At 44.3% G+C, this 22,738-nt stretch overlaps 1 long non-coding RNA gene across 1 annotated transcript in view; it reads left to right on the plus strand.

Annotated features, from left to right (window-relative positions):
- The first annotated feature begins 8,999 nt into the window (after positions 1-8,999).
- The window catches only part of LOC101798653 (uncharacterized), a 33,588-nt gene continuing 19,849 nt past the window's right edge, over positions 9,000-22,738 (plus strand). Inside the window, exons 1-2 of the long non-coding RNA XR_011808181.1 lie at positions 9,000-9,140; positions 9,325-9,450. This is a non-coding gene — a long non-coding RNA (uncharacterized lncRNA). The remainder of the gene's footprint in view (positions 9,141-9,324; positions 9,451-22,738) is intronic.

Below are 22,738 nucleotides of genomic sequence, written 5' to 3' on the forward strand. Positions count from 1 at the left end.
TGGAAAAGAGAGATGAAGGGAGCATTGCAATATGCTTAAGTGATGTATTATCTCACTGGACTTTGCTTAACAGGCCTTATTCTGAAACACAGCTTTCACTTTGCCCCGTTTTCAAATTCTTTAAAAAATCCTTTTAGAAGAAATTAGGCAGAGGTTAATAGTAGCTTTACTTTGAAATCTGCTTATGCTTTACATAACATAAAAGCCTGCCTGTCTAGGTTAGATGTCTGCTTAGTTCTGTGCCACCTTGTGTGAGCATAGCAAGTAAGATTCAGTTTAAAACAACAGCAGGTCAACTGAATTCCAGTTAATCCATGTCTTTCAACACACAAAAAGAAGGAAAAATAATCAGTGCAGAATAAGAATGATGCTCAAATGATGAACTTCTCATGTAATTTCACAGAGTTCAGACACACAGGTGAGTCTAACCTGCTCATGCGGTGTGCACTTTGGGACGGAGTACAGATTTCCCCTATTCCAACTGAGTGTTCGCCTCACTGGGGATGCTGCTGTGGCTAGCAGCCAGAGTTTGGGACATCTTCTAGCAGTTACAAGGAATGCTAGCTTTTCAAGTCAGTGCAGCCGGCCATGACAGGCTGTACAGATAGATGGTTCCAGGGTGATTTTTTTTTTTTTTCTCAATAGCTGGGAAAGGAAAGCATTCCTGGGTTTGAGACCTGCCTCTAGCTGGGAATTAGTCAGCGCTCTGCCAGCAGGCAGCTCTGCAGGCCCTGCTGGCACACTGCTGTTATGCTCTCTGCTGCTGAGCTCTGCATCCTACCCCTCAGAGCGAGTGGGGTGCTCAGCCTCCATGGCCACAGAGGTTTTGGTCACACACACACCTCATTCAGAGCTGGCCTGGGTATTGTGGCACAGCACCACATTGTGTGTGTGTGTTTGCAGTCAAAAATACATTAGCTTGCTGAGCTGCGTGGCATATTCGTGCCTAGCTAGCTCCCTGCTTTCACTTCTAGAATTTTCTACTACTTTTGTTGTTGCTTTTCAGGTTTGCCTCTGGTCTTATAGGGATATCTGTGGCTTCATTTATTTCCTGCGGGGGGAAAAAAAAAGTGCTAGCTTGCATTCTCACTCAGGGAAAATCTAAAATATCACTGAGTCCAGGGTTTTCTGCCCTTCAGTTGGCCAATTCAGTAGCTTTTGGGTGAGGTCCTAAACTTGCTTCTGCTCTGTTTTCCTTCTGCTTTAACCGCACTTCATATATTTCTTCCCTTGCAATATTTCTCAGCCCTTGGTAGCACTTGAGAAAAGTTCCAGTTTAATACTGTACATGGCTGCTGTTAATGTGCCATTACTGTCTTCCATCTCACTAAGGATGCTGAGAAAGAGATATCTGGAGATTTCTCCCTTTTTTCATATTTCAAATTCATACTTATTCTGACTCAGTTTGCAGTGTTTAGAAGGATCTTAGTTTGCATGACCTGGCTCATATCTGAGACAATTTGAATCAATTTAAGAGGAAGCTGTGTGTAAATGTTCTTCTATCATCTAACCCTATATCTGATACTTCCTTTTAGTCTGGTGGTGGTATGTCTAAAATGAAACAAACAGCAGCAATATCAGCAACTGAAATTAACCAAAGATTTGTGCTTTAGAGACCCAAGCAGCAGATTACTCTTACTTCACTTATTCTCTGTATGCCTATAGATTCTTTCCCCCCTCTCAGAATTTGTTCCTTTTCGTTTTATTGGCAATAGACGCTATCATTACTGTCACATAGCAGAACTCAGCAATTTTTCAAGGACGCTTTGCTATATTGTGCTTTCTGTCCCAAGATGGAAGTCAAATGTGTTGGCAGAAACATAGCAGAACCCAGGAGATGCTTCCTCATGAAGAAATAAGACGCAGCCGGATGGGCTTGCAGAGCTGTTCTGGCTGAGTTCAGTGCTCAGTGGGCACCAGGAGCTGCTGCCTTTCATTGAGGTTTCCACGGGTGCTGTAGCTCCTGGTTCCCTGCACATGATTCACCATTTGTCCACACGGTTTGGTGTCTAAGTGTGGTGGGATGGTCCCAGCTGGCACCCAAAATCCCAGCCAGCCGCTTTCTCACTCCCCACCGCCTCAGCAGGACAGGGGAGAAAATAGGAAAAACAGGAATGAGAAAGCTCGTGGGTCAAGATGGAGACAGAGATCAGTTGCTGTTGGGAGTGGAACAGACTCCTAATCCTTCCCTCCCAACCCCTTCCCTTAGGGCCTGCCTTGTTTTCACCAGAGGCCGTGCTCAGTCCCTTCCACAGGGAGCACAGTCCCAGCATGGCAGTGCCTCTCTGCCGCTCCTTTCCTGTCAGGCTTCTGCTCTGGTGCAGGCCCTCCATGGCTTGCTGTGAATATCTCTTTCCCAAACCACTAATTAAGACAGGATTCAGTAGTCCGAGCACTGGTGGCCACCCTGGTTCCTGTTCCCCAGAGGTTGTGGCACATGGAGCAGCAGCACCAGGAGCAGGCCCGTGGATGCCAGTGTCTAGGGAGCCCACACCTCTCTGGGCCTCCGTGGTTGGAAGTGGAGGTGCTCAGCACTTTCCAGGATTAGGCTATCAATAGTAAACCATTTTAAATGTCTCAAAAGCAGTGCTGTGATGACAAGCCAAGTAATTAATTGCATTACTTTTAATAGACCCTTCAAATACTGCCAAGTCAGTGACATCTGCCACAGTGTGGTAATACCTTCAGGCAAGAACATTTTTAACGCAGCAATACCTCAAAAGGCAGTCTGCAGATAGGCTGGAAATGGCTGTGCAGGGGATAAAATGTTTTAACAGACTGTTAAGCTCTCCTGCTTATTGCACAATCAAAAAAAAAAAAAAAAAGTCCATCCATCCACTTACTGATGGAAGATTTAATTAGGAGCTACTTCTAAAAACACAAAACCTGTCTGCCTAGGCTGCACTCTGCATTTCTTGGAGGGGAGGGCCAAGTACTCCTGCACCTTATTTGTGTTTGTTATCAGTATTGCTATTGCTTATTTTAGTATAGTTATCTTTGATACTCAATGGTGAATCAAATCCAGGCAAGGCCTCATCCTTGGCTGATACAGCCAGGCTTGCCCCAGAGCAATTAAGCACACTGATTAGCAGCATCACAGTAAGTGGAGCTGGAGTTTTCATACAAGCACATATTTACTTGCTGCTCTTGTTCTCTTGGGGAAAAAATCAGAAGATGTTACTGAAATAGCTTGTTTATTGACCTTTTCTAATTTCTGTGTTCATAAAATAGTCTTGTTTATTAACAAGTCATCTTTAGCTGAGATGCACTGTGTTCCCTGAAACACTTTGTGCAGAATTTGTGAATTGAAGCTGGACAAACAGAGTATCAGGGAATTCATTTCAGAGGATATGATCTCATTACCACACTTACTATTCATCTCTTGAGATGGATAGATTTTGGCTGGCAGCTGCAACCTCAGAGATAAGTACATCTATATATTTGAAGGAAATGGAACCTTTTAAAAAAGGTATTTACTATTTCATTTTCATGCTTGTGTCAAGCCTCAGGGTTTAGATTAAAGGCCAGGTTTTATTCCTGTGTTAGTCCTTGTGCCTGGTCCAGTCCTATTCAGTGGAGTTAATGTGGAAATAAAGTGACCTAACTTGCAATCCTGCTCCAATGAATCTCAGGAGGGCTGACAGAAATGCAGCTTTCTACGGTCTTCATGACTCAAGCTCTCTTCAGGTCTTCGTGACTCTCCTGCTCTAAGAACTGCGTGCTGCAGTGGCAGTGCAGAGATGGGGGAGTTGGCTTTACATCTCAGAGGAGTGCCTAGGTTATTTTTTGTAGCTGCTCTGCCTCCCTGTTGTGAGCGCTGTGCATGTGGCAATGGCAAATCACAGATCCTGTGGTGCTTCAGAAATGGAAAGGAGGAGAGGGACAGAGCGCCGTGCCAGATGGAACTTTCTTATTTAAAAATGTCAGCACTTTGAAAATAGTGGAAAAGATGCCTAAAACCAGCGTGGAAGATGGGAGGGTGGTTCAGTGGGTCTTTGTCATCTTTGTGGCATGGAAACAGCTGGCAATAGTGCTTCAGTGACTGGAAATCCCCATGGTCATTTCCAAGAGTCATTGATAGCTTACATGGAAATTGGGCAAGTAATTTTACAAAGGAGCACTTCCCAGTTGATTCCTTCTCTCTGTATGCTATTTCCTCAGTAAATTACTGTTTTGTTGCCAAAACTTACTTATTTGGCTGCATTGTTTGTACAATCTTCCTTTGCACATGATGTGCCCACACTTCAGAGACTTTCAGAGGACTCATGATTTCCCCTGACATTAGCTAAGCCTTCTGGAGTTCAGTATCTGAAAAAGGAGGCTTGCTATGTTCCTTTGAAGCAGCAAGTGAAAAACCCAGCCTCCAGAGTTCAAACTCCAGAGCCAAAGCTAGGTCACAGCAACTCTGATGCAGCGAAGCATTTAGGTGGGTGAGTAGGCAATGTCAGTAACTCAGTTCCTTGGGGCTGTTCTGTATCAAGTTAAACGCGTCTGTCTGCTTTGCTGAGCTGCAGCTCGTGCCCCAGAAGCTCAGGTGAAATGAAAGATTGATGACGAGGGGCCAAATCTACCTGTGCGCAGATCTGCCTTCAGTCATGTCATAAGGTGAGCCTGACCCTTCAGCGTATGGGGTTGAACCTATTGTTGTATTTACTTTAGATGAGGGGAGCCAACAAACTCACATGAGAAGGGGAATGGGCTTGTTAGGAGATACCTGTGCGGATTAGGAATGGAGATCTGCAGCAAGTGCTCTGTTAAGGAAGTAAGGCCATTTTGTGAAAGGACCCAAAAGTAGAAGTTCTGGGAAGAGACTTTGGGCTCAGCATGAAGTCGGGGGTGGTGAGCCTGCTGCTTTCGAAGCTGGCTCCTGGGGGCTGTGTAATGCTGCCTCCAAAGAATCCGAGGCTGTTTTTCTTGCCAGGAGGGAGGTAAAGGGATCAAGGAGGGAAAATGAGGTTAGTGAGATTTTTATTTTTTCTTTTGCTTGGATTTTGGTTCTGGAAGCTGTAGACCAACATTAAGTCACCTTAGTTGGGTCATGACCGTATTGTAAAAGGATGTGGTAAGAATAAATCTGAATAATCCTCTGCTCGAGGAAAACTTATCTCCATTTGGTGTAGTAGTAGCAGGCTATGTGTTACCAACTCCAGCAGGTGTAGTCCCCTCACTCTGTGCTCACTGCTATGTGATATATCCAAAGTTATGGTAAGATCAGTGGGCACAAAAGTGCTTTTATGATGTAATGTGTAAGTTGCTTTCAAAAACAAAAAGTGACTTACCTTGAAATGCTGATCCACTGCTGAGGTATTTTGTAATAAAAGAGCCTCTTCCAGGAGCTTTCATCTGATACAAACCTCACGTGAGCCTCGTACTTCTAGAACATAGCTGAAATGCTGTGATTGTCCTTAGGACAGAGTAACAGGCAATTAAGAACAAATTTGAGCCATCACATAACTCTGGAGGGCTGTTGGTGCATCTGAAAGAGGTTAGGAAGGACCAGAGCCTACAACAGCCACTGCTACAGGGGACTGTCTTCTCCTTTGCCTCCTGACTGGCTACCCACTGGGTTAGTTGAATGTGCTTAAAGACTTTTGGTGGTGGTCACTGGTTTGCTGAACCTGGCAAACACTTTCCCATCCCGGTTGCAGAAGATGGGACAAAATAGAGCTCTCATGTGAGATATGTGTGTGATATCAATGAATGTTTCCATTTACTTTCACTTTGGCAGCTGCAGGCCTATGGGTTATTTTGTAACCTAGATAATAGATCTGAATATTAAAACCTTTACTCAAAAAAGATCACCTAATATAAAGTACAGATTTCAGTAAAACTACACAAGTTGGTTTTTGTAAGGGCTTATTGCAATGCCTGTTGGAATCCATGGAATTGTTTCAACTGACTTTGGTGACTACTGATGAGATGAAGTGTGCTATTTCATAAAAACCTGGAGGAGAATAGTGATGTTGCTATATAAAGACTATGAACAAAAGCCATTACTCTCACTAGCATCAGTAAATGGGGGAAAAAGAGTTTTTTCATTGTCTTTCTTAAAGAGAAAGAATATAAAGGTTAGGAAGAAAGAAAAGCCCTAGAGCAAAAAGAAATATGAGAATGAGTCAGAGCTTTCAGCAGGACCTGACTCTGGCTGGGGTTTTCATCTCTGAGCACAAAATGAGTACCGAATACTGAACAACTAGTGAAATCAAGACTTACATGCAAAATAACAAGTGGATGAATTTGGTATGCATGATGGCTTAATTTTTAAATCTGCAGAATAAAATGTGACAAACTTGCAAAAAAAAAAAAAAAAAGTCATCTTTGTTTCAGAACTAAGTACTCTGTGGGAGTTGCAGCACTGATTAACTTATAGCCTGTGGATTTCAAGGGCCCTTTTTTGAGAGTGACAATGAGAGAGTCTGATAATGAGGTTAAACTTCACATGGAAACCAGGTGATTCAAGAAAGCTGAACTGCACTATGCACTCCTCAAGGTCACCGGGAACAGGTAGACCTGAGAGAAGAGCAGCAAGTGAAAGCCTGTTTTTCCTTGCCCTGATAGGGAGCAGGAAAGCAAACTTTGCCCCGTGCATTTCAGTTTTTCTGCACTGGCATTGCTTAGGCAAGGAAGGCACATAGAAATCTGTCATTTATTGGTAGCCTGCAAACTTTTATTGATGTGTTTTGCTGATGTGGCTCCTGAGTGCAGTGAGCTCCACATCTCTGCAGAGCCTCAGTGAAGTCAGGAAGTTCTGCACAAGTGTGGAAGTGCCCTGTGCAGAGATCTGTCACTGTAGGGTCTTAGCCACTGCATGAAGCGAGGATTATTTGCTGCATAACAAGCAGTTCTGTGTTTGAACATGTTTTGGCAATATGACAAAGCCTCAAAAAAAAAATTTTTTTTTTGCTCCCAACTGGAAGAGGTAATTGCTAAGAAGAAAAGAATGGGGCTACTGACTTTCTTGTATGTGTTACCTACTTAGCTGGCACATCTCCAAAATCAGCTGATATAGAGACAAATCTGCATTTTTGGAGAAAGCCGCAGGTAATCCAAATCATATACTTAGCTGTTCACTCCCACTCTGCTCTCAAATTCCTTTCTGAAGTGATGAGGACACAAGGAACTTGAATACACTGTGGAGGAATAAATGCTGCAATAATTTAAAAGGGGGAAGAAAACCCACAAAGCATGCTGAGCTGCTATTTTCCAACTTGTTAGGTTTATTTTATTTTTTCTGAAGCTGTTGCATTGGTTTCCTCTGTTCCCTTCCTTTCCTTTCTCTGCCTGTTGAAGGACAAAATGAGCCCTGCTGAAGAGAGAAGTCTATGTCTTAAGGCCTATTTTATGGATTGAAGTGGATCTTTATTTCTGCTTAGACTTTGTGCCAACCCTCTCCCAAGTTAATTTCATTCATTGAAAAAATACAGCTTCATTTCTCAGTTTGACACTTAAGTTTGGTTAACGTTCACTCCCAACCACTGTTTAGCTCAATGATAAAAGTTTTTCATTAACAGTCATTAACTGATTGTTTTCATTAACAGTCAATGTTTGGATATATCATCTGTCGTTTCCCCTTCAGCTTTGTTTTAGCCCACCTGTATTAGATGTATGGGTTTGCCACTTCCCTTGCTAAATTCTTGTAATTTTTCTACCAAGCGCGGTGGTGTGTACATGTGACACAGCAGCACTGAGCTGCCAGGCACAGTATCAGGGTCCAAAACAAATATCCAGTTCCCTGCCTTTCTCTTAACCAGTATGGTGCCTTTTAGGCAGATCTTTAAGTATTTCTTCTAGTTCTTTCCTTAAGTAACTTTAATAAGCAGTGAAGAAAGTGCTTGTTCCTAGCAAGGCAGCAAGCTTTTGGCGGAAGCAGAAACTCCCCCATGGGCACTGGGGGCTTTCTTTTATCAGTGGGCCTAGGACCTTCTCCTCAAAAGCACACACATACTCAAATAGTATTTGAGTTTCTTCCTTATTGTCTAGTCCGGACACTACTTCCTGGCAGCTCAAGGTCAAAAACTGGAATGCAGTTTGTAGCCAAGATCCAAACTGAGAAAAACCAACGGGTCTTCTGTGCAGGAAATGTGAAATGCTGCGAGTTTCCTTCCCAAAGTATAAATAATTATTTCGGTGACCCCAGTTGCATGATCTCCTCTAAGTGCTACAAATAATAGTTTTCAGAGCAAGCGAGGAGATGGTAACTTTCTGGGGAGTGTGGGTAGGCAGGGCTCCACGACTGACAGGAGGGGCACTTGGGGAAGGCTGGTAAAAGCTACCCTTCAAAGCTCATGGTAGCAGCCTTTTCACCTGCAGAAGCTCCTGTTTTTCTGAAGCAAGTCTGGAAGCATGTTATTACACTAAATACAGGGTTCTGGTAGTGGTGCCAAGCTGATAATCCTGGAAGCGAAAGCTCCCGGCCTACCCCAAAAACCTAGCACGGTGCCAGTGGTAGCAGTGCTCGCGTCCCTGCCCTGGCCCCCTCACCGTGCAGGAGGGCAGCGCGAGGGCCCTGCTGCCAGCAGTGGGGTATTGACAGGCTGCCTCTCAGAATAGCTGGCATGCTGATGCTGCCCAGATCCCGGCCCGTGTTGCCTCCGTGCACAGCGAAAGGGAGCTTTCAGCAACCCTTACAAACGTGCGCAAGTGTCGTGCGAAAGCATTTGTTTCCAGCCAGGATCCTGGTAAGCAGCGAGGCTCGGGAGCGGGGCCTGACCTTCGATCATCGGCTCTCGGCTTGGCCCGCTGCCTCGCCGGGGGGAGGAAGGGAAAGTTCTTCCTTCTGAGCGCCAACTTCGTGTCAGTGCCTTCTGTTAACATTTAGTTTGTTTAGCTGAAAACACGCAGCTTCGAAGCTCCCTTTGGCTCCTTTCCCCAATGACACTCGTAGCTCAGAAGGTCCGATTTAGCCCGCATCCAAGCCGCACGTGGCTTCCATTTCGAAGGATAACGCGGCTGCCACGGTTCTGAGATGGCCCGACGCCTTGCTTTCCCTCATTCCACCTCAGGACTGCCTTGGGATTTTCCTCAAGGCTACCCAAGTCGACTTCTCCTCTTCGGATCTTCCTCGGCTCCACTGTTTAGGGACAAATCTCTTCTGGGATGCTGCCTGAGTGCCCCAGCGGTGCTCCCCAGGGCCTGGAGAGGTAAGAGTGAGCGGCCCCGCTCCTCGCTGCATCCTTCTGCACTCTGTGGGCAGCCAACAGCGCCGTGGCCCTCACACTTGCAGCTCGTCCCAGACACGTTCCTGTCCATCCTCCCCGGGTGCTGCTTCTGATCACTTTTCATGGCAGGAGGGTCAGCTGACACCTGTTCAAATCTGGGTTTTAGATTGCCGTCTGCTATATGACCTGGTTCCTCCGGTGACTTTGGAGTAACTCTTGCAACCTGAGCTGGACTACATGCTTCCCCCTGAAATTGCTCTGATTATCCGAAGCCCCTTCAGCCTGTGTTACGGTAAGGGGTTCGTTATTACCAGGAACAATAGCAGATAAGTATCTTTGGCTTCCACCACACCCCAAACCAAAACAGAAACTTCACTAACACTTGGTAAGGCAAGGTTAAAAAAAGGAACTGCAGAAAGAAGCACAAAGAGGTCACGAAGTTTAAAGGAAGTAGATATAAACTCAACACAAAAATAAATAAATAAATAAATAAATGAATGTATCTGAGGAGGAAACCTAAATCCATGGTGGCAGCTGCCCACTTTGAACTGCGTTTTTTCATGGTATGCTGCACCATTACACAGTAGGTTAAATATCCACAATATAAGATCAATGGCCCATCCAGGCATGTGCTAATTTCACACTATTCCATTGTTAATAGCCAAGATTTAATGGAAATAACTCTTGTTGTTGTCCAGTCCCCTAAACAATTTTTTAGATCACTTTGATCTGCCTTGTTAGATGATCTCTTGATTCTGCTGATTTTCTTGTTGGAAAATTAGTCTCGTCTTTATATACTACGAGTTGCATGCTGCTGTTTCTGAAACTGAAGCAGAGGAGGAGAACACCAACATTTTCTGGTGTTTGACAAGGTCCATGCAAGTAGATGTGCAAGAGGAGGGGAAGAAATAAATCTGTGCGTGGGTTGAACTCAGTTCTGGGATGAGTTTAAAAATGTAAATATCCTGCAATTTTTTTTTTAATTTATTTATTTATTTTTGCTATCCCTCATAATGCTATGCATTGAATCTGCTTTGTTGTAACACGTCAGGAGTCACCGTGTGTTTTGCCTAAGCCATGGCTTCTTTGGAACCCTATATTTGTGTTTTCAGTTCATGCATCACTGCTGTATGGCTTTCTAGAGAAGGTCAAAAAGAAGCACTGCTGTGTTTTTTTTTTGTTTGTTTGTTTGTTTTTTTAAGTATACCTAAAGGATAATTTGTTTTGCAGCTGTGAGTAGAAACTTGTAAAGGATACCTGCCTGGGAATCTTGCTGCCTTTGTGGTCCTCTGGATTTCCCAACTCGTTTGGGAGTGTTCCCAATAACAATCTACTTGGTTGTGCTCTAGGAATAATTAGAACAAGCACCTTTGCCACACACCCATTACTAGTTCTGGAGATCTGATGTGCCACAGCAACTATGCCGTGAGGGTAGGAAATCCTGATACTGAAAAGAGGAAAATTGAAGAAGGACATTCAAACTCTGGATTTAGAAACATGTTAGTAGTAGGTCAGTGTACCTGTTGGTATCTGAGTGACAGATTTCTGTATTCTGATGAATTCACATTTCAAATCTGAGCTCACACTGATATTGCTCAGTAGCCCGTGAGGTTTCTTTATGGGGCCAAATCTCAGCCGTGTGCCACTCTTGCTTAAGTGGAGTTTCTGATTGGAGGCTCGGGTCTGGCCTGGGTTTTGATGGCTTATGTGATGGTGAGGTTCTGGACTGAGAACCTCTTCTTTTTCAGCAGGTAAGTGTATTTTGAAGGCCTCCAGCAAGCATTTAACAAGCCTCTGCTAGAATGAGCACCAACAGATTGTAAACTGCAAAGTGCAAGGTAATTGAATCTGGTCTCTGGCTTTTACCCAGTATAGTAATTGGAAATTGCCTCTCTTCTAACTATATGCCATTCCTAGGATTGTTCCTTCTTGAAACTCTGATCTGATCATTTTTAGAACCAGAATAACGTGAGGTAAGAAGTGGTTTACAGTCCCCTTGGTACTGGTGGAGAACAGCAAAGTGGAGACTCTGGTATACTTCCTGCTGTGTCATTGGTATTACACTAAGTCCTGGACAGTAATTAACAGCTTAGCAAACATGAACTCAGTCCTTTGAATAGCCACGGCCTGAAGCCCAAATATCAGTGCTCTGTTCCAGGTCAAAACAGATGACCTACGGAAGGACTGGGTGGAAGCGGTCCCAGTTTGCTCTTGGCAGCAGGCTGCAGAGTGCCGCTGCAGCCACCCCTCCAGACAGGGCAACGCTGGCCTGTCTGTACTCCCTGCGCTGCCTTGGTCACGGACGTAGTCCGAGCACTGTCCTGTGAAGTGGCCGAGCAGTCCTGTAGACAGTGCGAGGGGTCTAAAAGCTTTGTTCAGCCTCAGAAATGCTATTTCCATAATTCTTCATTCCAACGGTGCTAGGAGGTACGGTTTGAACTTAAGGAAACAAGCCTAGACCTGAATGCTGTCATCTGTTGTGTTGCAGATTTGGTGATTAGGGAATGCGCTCTTTTTCCTCCTATCTTCCTTTTCTATTTCAATTTTTTTTAATTTTATTTATTTATTTATTTATTTTTTTACTTACTGTGTTGAATGTTTATGACTGAGACATTAGTTGCCTAGGCATTACTAAAGGCTGTGTAGACAGTCACAAACAAATCTGAGTCCTGGAATCTATTGGAGCAGCTTAGAGCTCTGCCTATTTAGTCTCATCAGGAAGACCAAGAGTTGATTTGCTTAATATACAGTACTTTCATGGTAATACTGTATTGGTCTCACACACACACACACACACACACACACACACACAAATTAAATTGAATAGCACAGGAGAATGTGTGGCAAAGTGGTGAACAGCTCAGCCATCTGGAAATTGAAGCGAAGCCAAGCTCAAATGAGAAATTTTGCCATCATATATTGGAAAAGAAAAACCTCCTAAGGAATGACACTTCATATACTCTCCTTAAGATAAGACTGAATAACTTTTCAAAAGATGCATTGTAGCCAACTATTTAGTTAAATAGGTAGTTATTTAGCTCTGTGCAGGATTCCTAAGTGAAATTAACAGGTTAGTGATATGTAGGAGACTAGAACAGGTGATTGTAATACTCCTTGCTTGTCTTAAACTCTGTGAATCTATAACTGCATGTGCCAGTTGAGAGGATACTCAAGACTGTGTCTAGGTCTAGGCCAACAGTCTTAAAAACTCCTCGGAACCTGCCATCATATCCTGTGGACCTCCTTTCACATGTACCTATACGCTTCCCATGGTGGAAAGAAACATCCCCAGTACTCTTAGGTGATGATGCCTAGTAGAAGTTTATTATCACCTTCTCTTTAAAAATGACTGTCTTGTTGTTGCCCTTGTTGATGAGGACACAGCACCACTTCTCGTGTTGTTGTGTGTAGTAGGAAACATCCTGATGATCAGATGTTTTGGAGGATCATCATGGAAGAAGCTGACTAGCACCTCCTGTTCCAAAGGCTGAGTCTCTTTTGTAGTTTCTGAGTAGTTCAAATCTGCCATCCACCTGTTCTGTCTGCCAGTCAAGATGGTCATGTTCTCAACTTTCCATTTTATGGTCAGGGAAGTACATGAGAATTTGGACTGCGAAGAAAACTAGTACCTGCAACTGCAGGGCACCAAGATGTGGTTACAAGTTGGGCTTCAGTTTCATATTTCTTATTCTGCGTAACTATTTGGACTTGCTATGGCATTTTGGTCAGTGTTATTCCTTCATGAAATCCATATGCTGATATCTTCTTACCTTAAAAATGTATCTTGATTTAAGTTCCCCAAATATCCAGTGCTTCCCTCACTCCCCACTTTTAAAGGAAATACAGCTCGAGTATGTATGTGGGCTGAGCAGTGGTGTTTGGGAGACTGGGAATGGTGGGAAAATGAGATGGGATTATGTTCATATTGCCCATTGCTTTCATTATTTCAGCTGAAGTTTGCTGTGCAGTATCTCTAACAGTTGGGTGGCTTCAGTAAGGCACCTGAAACTAGAAACCACATTTAAATTGAATCCTTAATAAACACCAGATAAATAACATTAGTATGAGGGATTAAAGGAAGAGTATTGTAGGAATTTAAGGTCATGAGGTTGATGGCTCTTCTTACAATGTTCTTTTGAACATGTGACTAAATCCCACTGTTTACCCTGCAGTATTACTTACTCTGCCATGCCAAGGCAGTTGTCAGTTTTGGAAGAGGTAGCAGTTTCACATATGTACCATATTTTAAGTATGATTGATTGGTTTAAAGTAATGAGAGTTTTAGATACAGCTACGTAATTCTGCTAACTAATAAATATACCTAGCGCTAACCTCATTGTGGCTGCTTGGGAATATCTGCAGACACAGTGGATTCCCCAGTTTTTTAATTTTAATTTTTATTTTTCCCATGCTAAATGTTAATGCTGGTGTCCTCCTTTCTCTGGTAAAGGTAGAAGTGGCATTGTTCCTCTGTTTCTAGGACGTCAATGTGATGCCTGCACATTTCTACCTCAAAATTCACGCCCCAGCTTCACCCAGTGGATGCTGAAATAAATTATTTAGACTTATTTTTGAAAGTTCCCTCTGGCCATATAAAGTAGGTTCAATTGGAAAGTGTTTTCCTTGATCAAATTTTTCCACTAGCATTTAATCCATGATTTTTGCGCTGAATGCACTTGGATAGGACATATCCTTCCAATTAATTTTTTGAGTTAAGATTTTTAAAACATATCTGTTTAACAAGTGTCCGATGAACGTGTTCGTTGCTGCTCCTGTGGCAGAGCAACATTGTGATGTTTCTACAGAAAGGCAGACTGCAAGCAATTTGGACCCGAGAAGCAGTTAGCAATGTGTGGCACACAAGTCAGGGGCTCTGCTGTGAATTCCTCTACAAATCTGTTATGTGATCCTGAGGAAGTCACAGTGCCTGTCCATGCCTGCCTCTTCCCCATGTCTCATCTGCTGACAGTACTCTACTTAACAGGTTTCCTTTGAAACGTAGTAAATATAGCATTTTAGAGTCCAAGAGTGTAAATCTTTCAAGTCAGTTTACAGATATACCATTTTAGTTGGATTGGATAAAACACACAAAGAAGAATTTGGTCTTCACCTGTTGGCGCAACACATCCCGAGCTGGACTTTCACAGGTATTGCCTTCTGCACAAACAAGCTGCAGACATATAACCCTACGAGGGTATTTGCTCAACAATGTGCAAAAATCCAGCTCACTGTTCCCAGGAATGGGGGTAAGTGTGTCCTGTTCAAGAAGCAAGCACATTTAAACTGACAATTGCAAATTACCATGACAGTATAAAATGTTGCATCTTACAGGAAGAAAACAACAACATCAAAACACAAAACTCTCACATTCAATGGTGATACCACACACCAAAATATTTCTTAGCAGGTTACTGACCAATTCCGCTTAGCAAGTTAATTTAGAAGTACTGTTTGTTTATCCCTTCCATTTGTCTGCATGGTAGGAGGCAATAACAGTTTCATTTTGACTGCACCATATCCTTTGTGCTGCAAAGAGGCAATTGTTCAAGTTGATAAATTTCTCTCTCAAAAAAACAAAACAAAAATGTTACTGAGTGCTACTTCAGAAAAGCAGAACATTGCTTTTCCTCAAGTTTAATTATAGACGCTGTTTATCTGCTTACATCTCCCCAAGGCCAAGCTTTCCTAATAATATATAAAAATTCTGCTCAGTATCCATGCCCTACACATATATCTGTAAATGTGAATGCAAAGACCCATCTTCCTTGTGTAAGCTGACATGAAATATGGTCGCCAGCATACCTACATGCCAGCAGTCTGTGCAATGGAGGCAAAGGAGTGATAGCTGTCTCACTTCCCTTGTAAATCCTCAGCTGAGGTGGCATGCACTACGTAAGTCTTTATCTAGATAATATATGCAGGCTGTACCAGAGAGAGCACAAAGAGCTGCATCTACAAAATGTATCTTACAGGGATTTTGGTGGGGAAGGAAAGACCTGAATAGTTTAGTAGGTCTGGAATCAAATATATGGCAATTCGGATGTTTTTCAAGCGGTGCTGTAGTATTTGCTTCCTTTTGACAATGTGGCTGGATCGCGTCCATGCCCATCTTTTGGACACAGCACTGTCCTGCTGAGCATCACTGATTGTCCTAACGAGATCCCAATGCACAGCTCCTGTTTCACTAGGCTCTGCCATGCCATAACAGGTGATGGACTCTTCTGGCTGTGGTATCTTCTGTCTTCTAATCAGTGCTGTACCACTAAGCAAAAAGAAATACAATATTTTTAGGGAGGAAGAGAGAGAGTGAGTGAGGAGCTCTCCCTATTTCTCAATGACCCTAGCACACATGCAGGGATGCAGACACCTGGATTTGGTCCACGCTCTCCTTTTTGTGGTATCCCATATACTACAACTGGCCCAGCAGCTAACAGAGAAGAGGGAATCTCTTTTCAGATATCAGATCCCACTTTTAGAAATTAGCATCAAGTCTTATTTCTGTGCCAAGCAGCTCCTGAACAGAAGCAGCTATCTCGCTACTCCCACCTGTGGATCTCATATTATGAAACTAGGTACAGATTTCTTTAATGGTCTCTTTAAATGCAAAAGCCAAGTGCTGGATCTCCTGCAAAGTTTTTGGTAGGTCAGATTTAATTTTCCAGGTGGGATTTGGCCAAGACACATAAACTATTGTAAATATTGCAATGAAAGCTTTAAGACTTTAAAATGGCCTTTAAATAGTATCTATAAAGCTCTATTTTAGTCTCAGATAAATATCTGTGCATGGTGCCACTACCATTTAGCAGCAGTGGGTAAGTATTGTCTCAGAAATTTTACTGTTGCATCATCTCAGCTCAGCTGCAACATCAGGTTAAACGAGGAGGAAAGCAAAGCTTCCTGTACGTTTTCTGCAGCTGATATTTTATAAGCATTACAAGGATGAAATAAACAGGGGTGGAGGGTGGGTGTCAGAAATAAGCATAGCTGTAAGCCTGTTTTCTGTGTGCATTTTAATAGAGATCACCCACCATTCTGTAGCCTGTGTGTGGCTTAGTAATAGGCTCTGCTGTGCTGTGCTGGCCAGGGCTCATCACTTGCTGCACCCTTGGTGTTAAAGGCTGGGCCCTGCTTCATTACAGAGTGTCTTAACCTTGCTTTGCCCTTCTATCCAACAACAGCTGCTTTGTTTCCTTGTGCTAGCAGTCAAACATCGCAAATTCCTCCTCTGTAAAGCCATTAAAAGAGAACCAACACCACCCCAAGTGGTTTCAGAACTAACTGATTTAGATGCTGGAGTCTGTTGCAAGGCCAAAAATAACTCCCCATTTCTTTCTCCTTCATTGGTGAAAGGAGGAGAGAAAGTGGCCAATGACAGAGACACAAATTCCCCGTAGGCATCAGAGACAAATCTATTTCATAGCAGGAGAAAAAAAAAAATAATGCTCCTGAAAAATGTTTCTTTGCTTGGGCCAATAGATACAGAACTGCTGCATGTAATTTTGCTGAACCGATGGTATCACTTGAATGGCTCACGGACTACACAAAATGCATTACATAATTGTATTTTTAAACACTGTCCCCAGCTGTGCTGATGCACATAAAAGCTGTGTTTACAAAGGACTCTGCACATGTAATTATTTTGTGGCACTAGCTCCGTGCATTTCCTTGATGGATGCTCCGTGGTGCATAAAATTGTAGCTTTTATCAAAGGTTCTTGAATATATTCTTCGGCTGTTTCAGCTTTAAACACCCCGTTGTCCCTGCATGGGTGCACAGGACTGATTCCTGGGAGGGCTAAATTGCAGCATCTCCCTGATGAACACCTCCCTGTCCTCTGCGAGCAGCCGGGGGGGAGCACGGTGAGTGTTGGAGGTAGGGCACCTGGGTCACTGGGAGGATGGGTCACATCCTCTCAGGATGGAGCACCAGCTCCCCTCCGATTCGACCTGCACCTCTTCATCCTGGCCTAATTAATGCTGCACCGACCCAGCCACTGGGCAGCACCGGGCTGCAGGTGCAAAGTCAAACAGTGTGTGGCCCAGGATATCAGGCGGCTCACAGCAGCTTTGATTTATAGCCCCTCCTGTCTCTATACAGCGAGCTCTCAGCATTTCACTGTGAGGGCTCCCTCAGCCGTTCTCCACCCGATTGTGGAAGACTGAGCATTTCTTCATCCATACAACGCAGTAGCCGATGTGTAGGACCCAGCAAAGAGGACAGGGGGACGTTTATCTTAGGTCTGTTCCAGTATTCTTGAGTATTGATATCACTGTGAAAACCTAGATGCTGGAAGGACGGGTACACATCACGGTCCAAGAGATTTGCCTGCCAAGCAATAATGCTTGGAAATAAATAAAGGCAAAAAGTAATACCACATCCTGAGCATCAGTTTCAAAGTGATGGAATAGCCGCATCGCTGCTAGCTACCTTTTTATTACTATTACTGCAAGGAACTGGCGGATTTTTCTTGTCAATAAGCAAAATGGTTTGGCACTGTACCTCTCCTCCTCCCTGGCTAGCCTTGGATGTGAGACTCCGCAAAGGAAATGCTGATTTTGTTGTGAGCCAGCTCTAAAGGCAGGTGCTTGGGTGGAAGTCAGGCCTGCTTGCTGGTCGCAGGTAGTTTGAATTCCTCTGCCCCCATTCCTTGCCCTTTTCAGCTCTGCATGGGGCTGTGGGAGCTGGATGCCCGTGCTTGCCAAAGGACAGTTGCACAACGTAAAGCAGTCACTGCTCGCTGCCAGTGGCCAATGAATTATTCCACAGCAAATGGCCTGACTGCTGGTAAACCAAATTTTCCACCCTGACATGAATGTGGTCTTTTCCCGTCATGGAAACTGTTCAGCTACGGATGTCCTCAGCATTCCCTCTGTCTGGCATGTGAAGTTTACATACCAGCTTCAAAGCTGCTCTTGCGTTTTGCACCAAAGGGTCAGGCAACGGGAGAGGAATCTCTGGAGTGGAAAAAATGTGGAACTGCAGAAGTTTATTGTATGTTCATTTGCATAGTCTGCCTTCGTGATAAATCACACCTCTAAGTAAACTGGTACTTAAAAAAGAGTCCTCGGATAACCTGCTCGGAGCCTGAGCCACCAGAGGTGCTACTTCTTTTGAAAGCAGGCGAAGCTACCAGGAACAGTGCAAGGGAAACACTTCTGGAGTAAGCACCCCTTTGTGTTGTTTGTATGGCTGCACATCCTGCTTCTGGATCGCAAGTTGGTGTTTTATTAGAGGATAAAATATCTTGTACGTATGAAAGCAGCGTGCGTTTTTCACTGGGTAAGGTGTATTTCTTACTAAAGCATGAGAGTATTATTTTCTAAAAGGGCTTATTTCTTTCTACTCCCTTTATCTTCCTCTAGAGAGCCTCGCTGAGAGTCTATCAGCCATCTAGGCCAAATATGTTTTTCAAATATGTGATCATCTAATACAAATCAGCATAATTCTGTGTGCCTTCAGAGCTGTGACTTAAGCCAGCGGAGGATCTAACTCCTTGGTACTTTATGTAACATAGATAAACCCCCAAATTTGTGATTAGAGGAGAAATATTTCTAGGTATAACATGCTTATATCATCACTCCGCCACCCTAGCTGCAGTTCCTTGCTGCAGAGACTTGTGCAAGACGCCTGGGTTTATCTTCGGGGCATTTGGCGATAATAGCTGCCTGCCTTTTGCAAAATGTTATTGCTACATGCAGGGGAAAGTAAGAATCCCCGCTGAAGTTAACACAAGTTTCACAGTTCAGCAGGAAGAAAACAGACGTCTTCAGGCTGCTGCCTGAACCCCAACCGTTGCCCTTTTGTAGCTCTGAGTCACCCGAGGCTTCTGTTTCCAAAAGCAAGATAAAGTTTTGAGGAGTCAAAGTTCAGTGTAAGTGATGTCAGGGCTATAGGTCCCGTCTTTGCTGCAGTGAGGCCCTCTAGGAAATGCCCGATAAAGCCTAGAAGGAAATGGGACTGACTTCACAGATTTCTGGAGCGCTGTAATTCGATCCCAGCTATCGTGCTAACTCAGAGAGGCATTTTCTTTTTTAATTTCACAAAGCTCTATCGCTGTATTATCTGAGCAGCTAAGTACTCCGCTTATGTAAGTCGAACGTAATGGGATGTCTGCGAAACTTTGCTGCTTACAGCCTTGGAAATTTCTGCACTGCTATTTAACGGTGACTCAGCTGCAGATCTCCCGTATGATCCCCGAGAACGCGTGCTGGGGTGGGATTTCCATCCTCTGAAGGAGCATAGGAGCGTGGTCCTCAGTGGTCCTCGGAGATGGCTGTGGCCCTGCTCTTCTCCTGCGCTCTGTGAAATCACTCTGTGAAACCTGAACATGCGTTTCCAAAGTCTTCTGGAGGATATTTTTGGCCCCATAGGTGGCACTTTAAGGAAAATTTGACTAAGTGCTATTTTGTGACCTGTGTAGGTTCATAGCGTACTGCTAACCGTGTGCCCAGGCATAGTACATGCAGCTACATGGCAAGGTTTACTGCCCAGTGGGAGTGAAAAACATGTGTTTTAAATAGATGTGCATTGGGGAAAAAAAGTGTTAAACTTCAAAGGCACAGGCTTGGGGCCTTCATATGTTTTCTTTGTTCTCTGTTGGTCTTAAATGAGGTTCATCACCATATCCAGTGGACTTTAATTGCAACAATGGGCTCAGAAGAGCTGCCTGCACTTTGCTGTGGAGATGGCAGCGAGGAGATAAAATGCAGAGGAGCTGGTTTGGCCTGGCCACCACAGGCTGCATCGCAGGGCGACTGGCAGGTCCCTGAGACGTGTTACTGACAGCCAGATTTTATCTAGGCAGCGGTAAGGGCTTGTGAAACTGGATGGCTCAAGGAATGACTGATGAGGGCTTTATGATGAAACTTTTGTCTAAACCATGTCAACTGTGACCGAAAATTATAACTGAGGGGTTATTTCAGAGTCTAGGGTGAGTGAGCAGGTGCCCCGAGTCCAGCTTATTGCAGAGATGTCTTCAGTGTAAATCCACCGGCTCAGTTTGCACCATTTAACGTCAGTGGGGGCAACCACAAAGGGTGACGTGGCACGGTGATGAACCATGCTCTTACCCCTCAAGTGGCTCCCCCGATTTAGAGCTCGGCCATTTAATGAGGCATTATGACGATATTGCCGTTACTTTGTGTTTTTCTCTGTAGATAAATCATCACAGTCAGATGTAGACACACAGCTGTGTTTTGTGTGCTCACGCAGAAACGCAGGCTCCAGTTCTCTCAGGAGCAGTCCCAGCGGCCCAACTGGGACTGTGTTATTAACAGAGGCGTAATAATATTTAGGTGGGCCTCCTGTGCAAATGGCATGGGGATTCCCCCTACGTGATTCTCATTTCTGACTCCGAAATATCCTCCTTCCTCTACTTGTCCCTGTCCCTGGGATTTATGATGCTTTGGGGGTGTCTCTGCTTTTCTTGTGACACCGGTAGCTCCTGCACAATCCCAAAGCGTTGGTTACTCACTCAAGTCAATGTGGAGGTTTCCCCTACTGCATTGACTCAGTAGCACTCCATGAAATTTCCCTACTGCCTGATTCTGCCAATGATCACGTCCTAGTTTTTGTAAAGCAATGTCCGATTGCCCCATCTCTGCCAAAAAACGATTACCCATGAAAAAGAACAAGCTCCACCTTTAGGGCAGGTTTGCAAATGCAGCAGGATGTACTCGGGGGTAGGCAGGGGACATTTGCCAGCTTTGTTCCAGGGAGCCAGCAGCCAAGATGGGGACTGGGGCAGGCAGAGTTTCAGCCTTGGCTCTGGTAACGATTTTCTGCATGGCCTCTTGTAAGCTCTTTCGTGTCTCCACCTTGTTTTGCCCAAGCCTAAAATGGAGCTCAAAATCGTCACTTTTCTAACACCTCCCCCTCCCCACACACACAGAGTTGTGAGCAGGTTTAATGTTTATCTCAGAGGCTTTGAACAGCATCATCCATCCAGGGAATGCAGGCAGGCATTCAGACCCCAGAATGAGCTTTATAAAATCATCAGGAAATAAAATGGCATCTATATTAATCATAAATCTGGGATTGGAACAGAATACTTGGTTAACAAACCTGCAAAACAAGCTTTGTTTCATTGGCTTGAGCTGCTTTACAGCTCTGTTTGTGTATGTGGAAGTGATGTTCAGTCTTTTTAAATGAGTCACAGGACTGGAAGAACAAAAATATTGGATGGTAACATATAGCAGCAAAACAATTACTCTTTTCATTCTGACAAGCACAATAACCAGAATAGCTAGTTAGAGCTAAAGGTCTAGGCAGATAGTTTCTTTCAACGTACCAGGGATTTTAGATCTGCTCGCAAGACAGGGAAACAGCACTGAAATGTTATAGCAATAAAAGACAGCGTTAGATCAAACAATAAAAACAAGCATGCCCATTAGGATACAAGTATTTACAGGTAGGAAGGCTCTCCTGGTCAGTGGCTCCATGCAGTATGCTCGCACAGCACAGCCTCGTCTAGCAGCTTTCTGTACCTTTATCCAGAGGAGAGTCCTTTCCACCCTGCTTGCTGCATTGCACCACTGATTTAGTGAAGACATCATCCTCATAAGGATGCTCTTCTAACTCACCTCTGAAATCCGCTTGCTTTTCTCCTCTGACAATTAGGTTTAAATGTGCTGCAGCAAAGTACTCATCCTTAGCAGTCGTATAGCTTTTTAAGTGATAAACTGCATTAGCAAATTCCTTATTAGATAATCTATCAAATGAGGTCATACATAATTTTAGCAGTCTCATCTTGATTTATAACGTGATCGCAGCAAATTACGCATACACAAAGCAGCACGCTGGCTGTCAGAGTCAGGTATTGTCACCCTGCTAAAAAAAGCAGTTCCCAGGCCAGCCCAGTGGCCTACTGGTGGCACTCCCTATTGCCAGGGCGAGACCCGGTTTGCCTTACAGCCCTCGAGCTCACCCCCAGCTCTCCTTAGGACTGACGGGAGGCAGAGGCAGGAGCCTAAAGCCTTGCTTTGCACCTCTGTGTAGTAATCCTTCCTGGCGTTTCTTCTCATGGCTTTTCCATGCTCCCCTTAGCAGGGGTACTTCAAAGAGCAAGCTTCTGTATGGGGCTGTGGGGCGCTGATGTACTCTCTGCACCCCTTCTGTTTCCTCGAGGGAATAAAAGGTTGGCAGGAGCATCAGGCAGTGCTGTGCATGGGGGTATCGGAGGCTGTGCCCTGCTGCAGGCTGCTTGCACTGCTGAAGGCTTGGTCAAGCCGTGCCACTGGTCTCATGAGAGGCCCAAGGTATGAAATTTGGGGAAATTAGGGGGTGTTTTAGGCACAAATGCTGTTTCTGAATGGTGCTTTGCTACTGCTGTAGTGCCTCTGTCACTGCAATTAAATTGCTCCTGGGATCAGGAAGGGACGTGATCCCTATCCCCCAGCTTCAAACTTCTTCTGCAAACATTATTTCATCCCCGGAGATTTATCTGTAACTGCCATAGGGGGGAGCTGCAATAAATTATCTGGTCTTGCCTTTCTCTTCACCTGCTCTCACCTCGCATTGGTATTTCTAGGGTCTGAGCGGCACGAAGTGTCGAGAGTGCATGTCATCTGCGTGTCTCTGAG

This window comes from Anas platyrhynchos, chromosome 3, assembly GCF_047663525.1.
Source record: "Anas platyrhynchos isolate ZD024472 breed Pekin duck chromosome 3, IASCAAS_PekinDuck_T2T, whole genome shotgun sequence".
Classification (NCBI taxonomy): domain Eukaryota; kingdom Metazoa; phylum Chordata; class Aves; order Anseriformes; family Anatidae; genus Anas; species Anas platyrhynchos.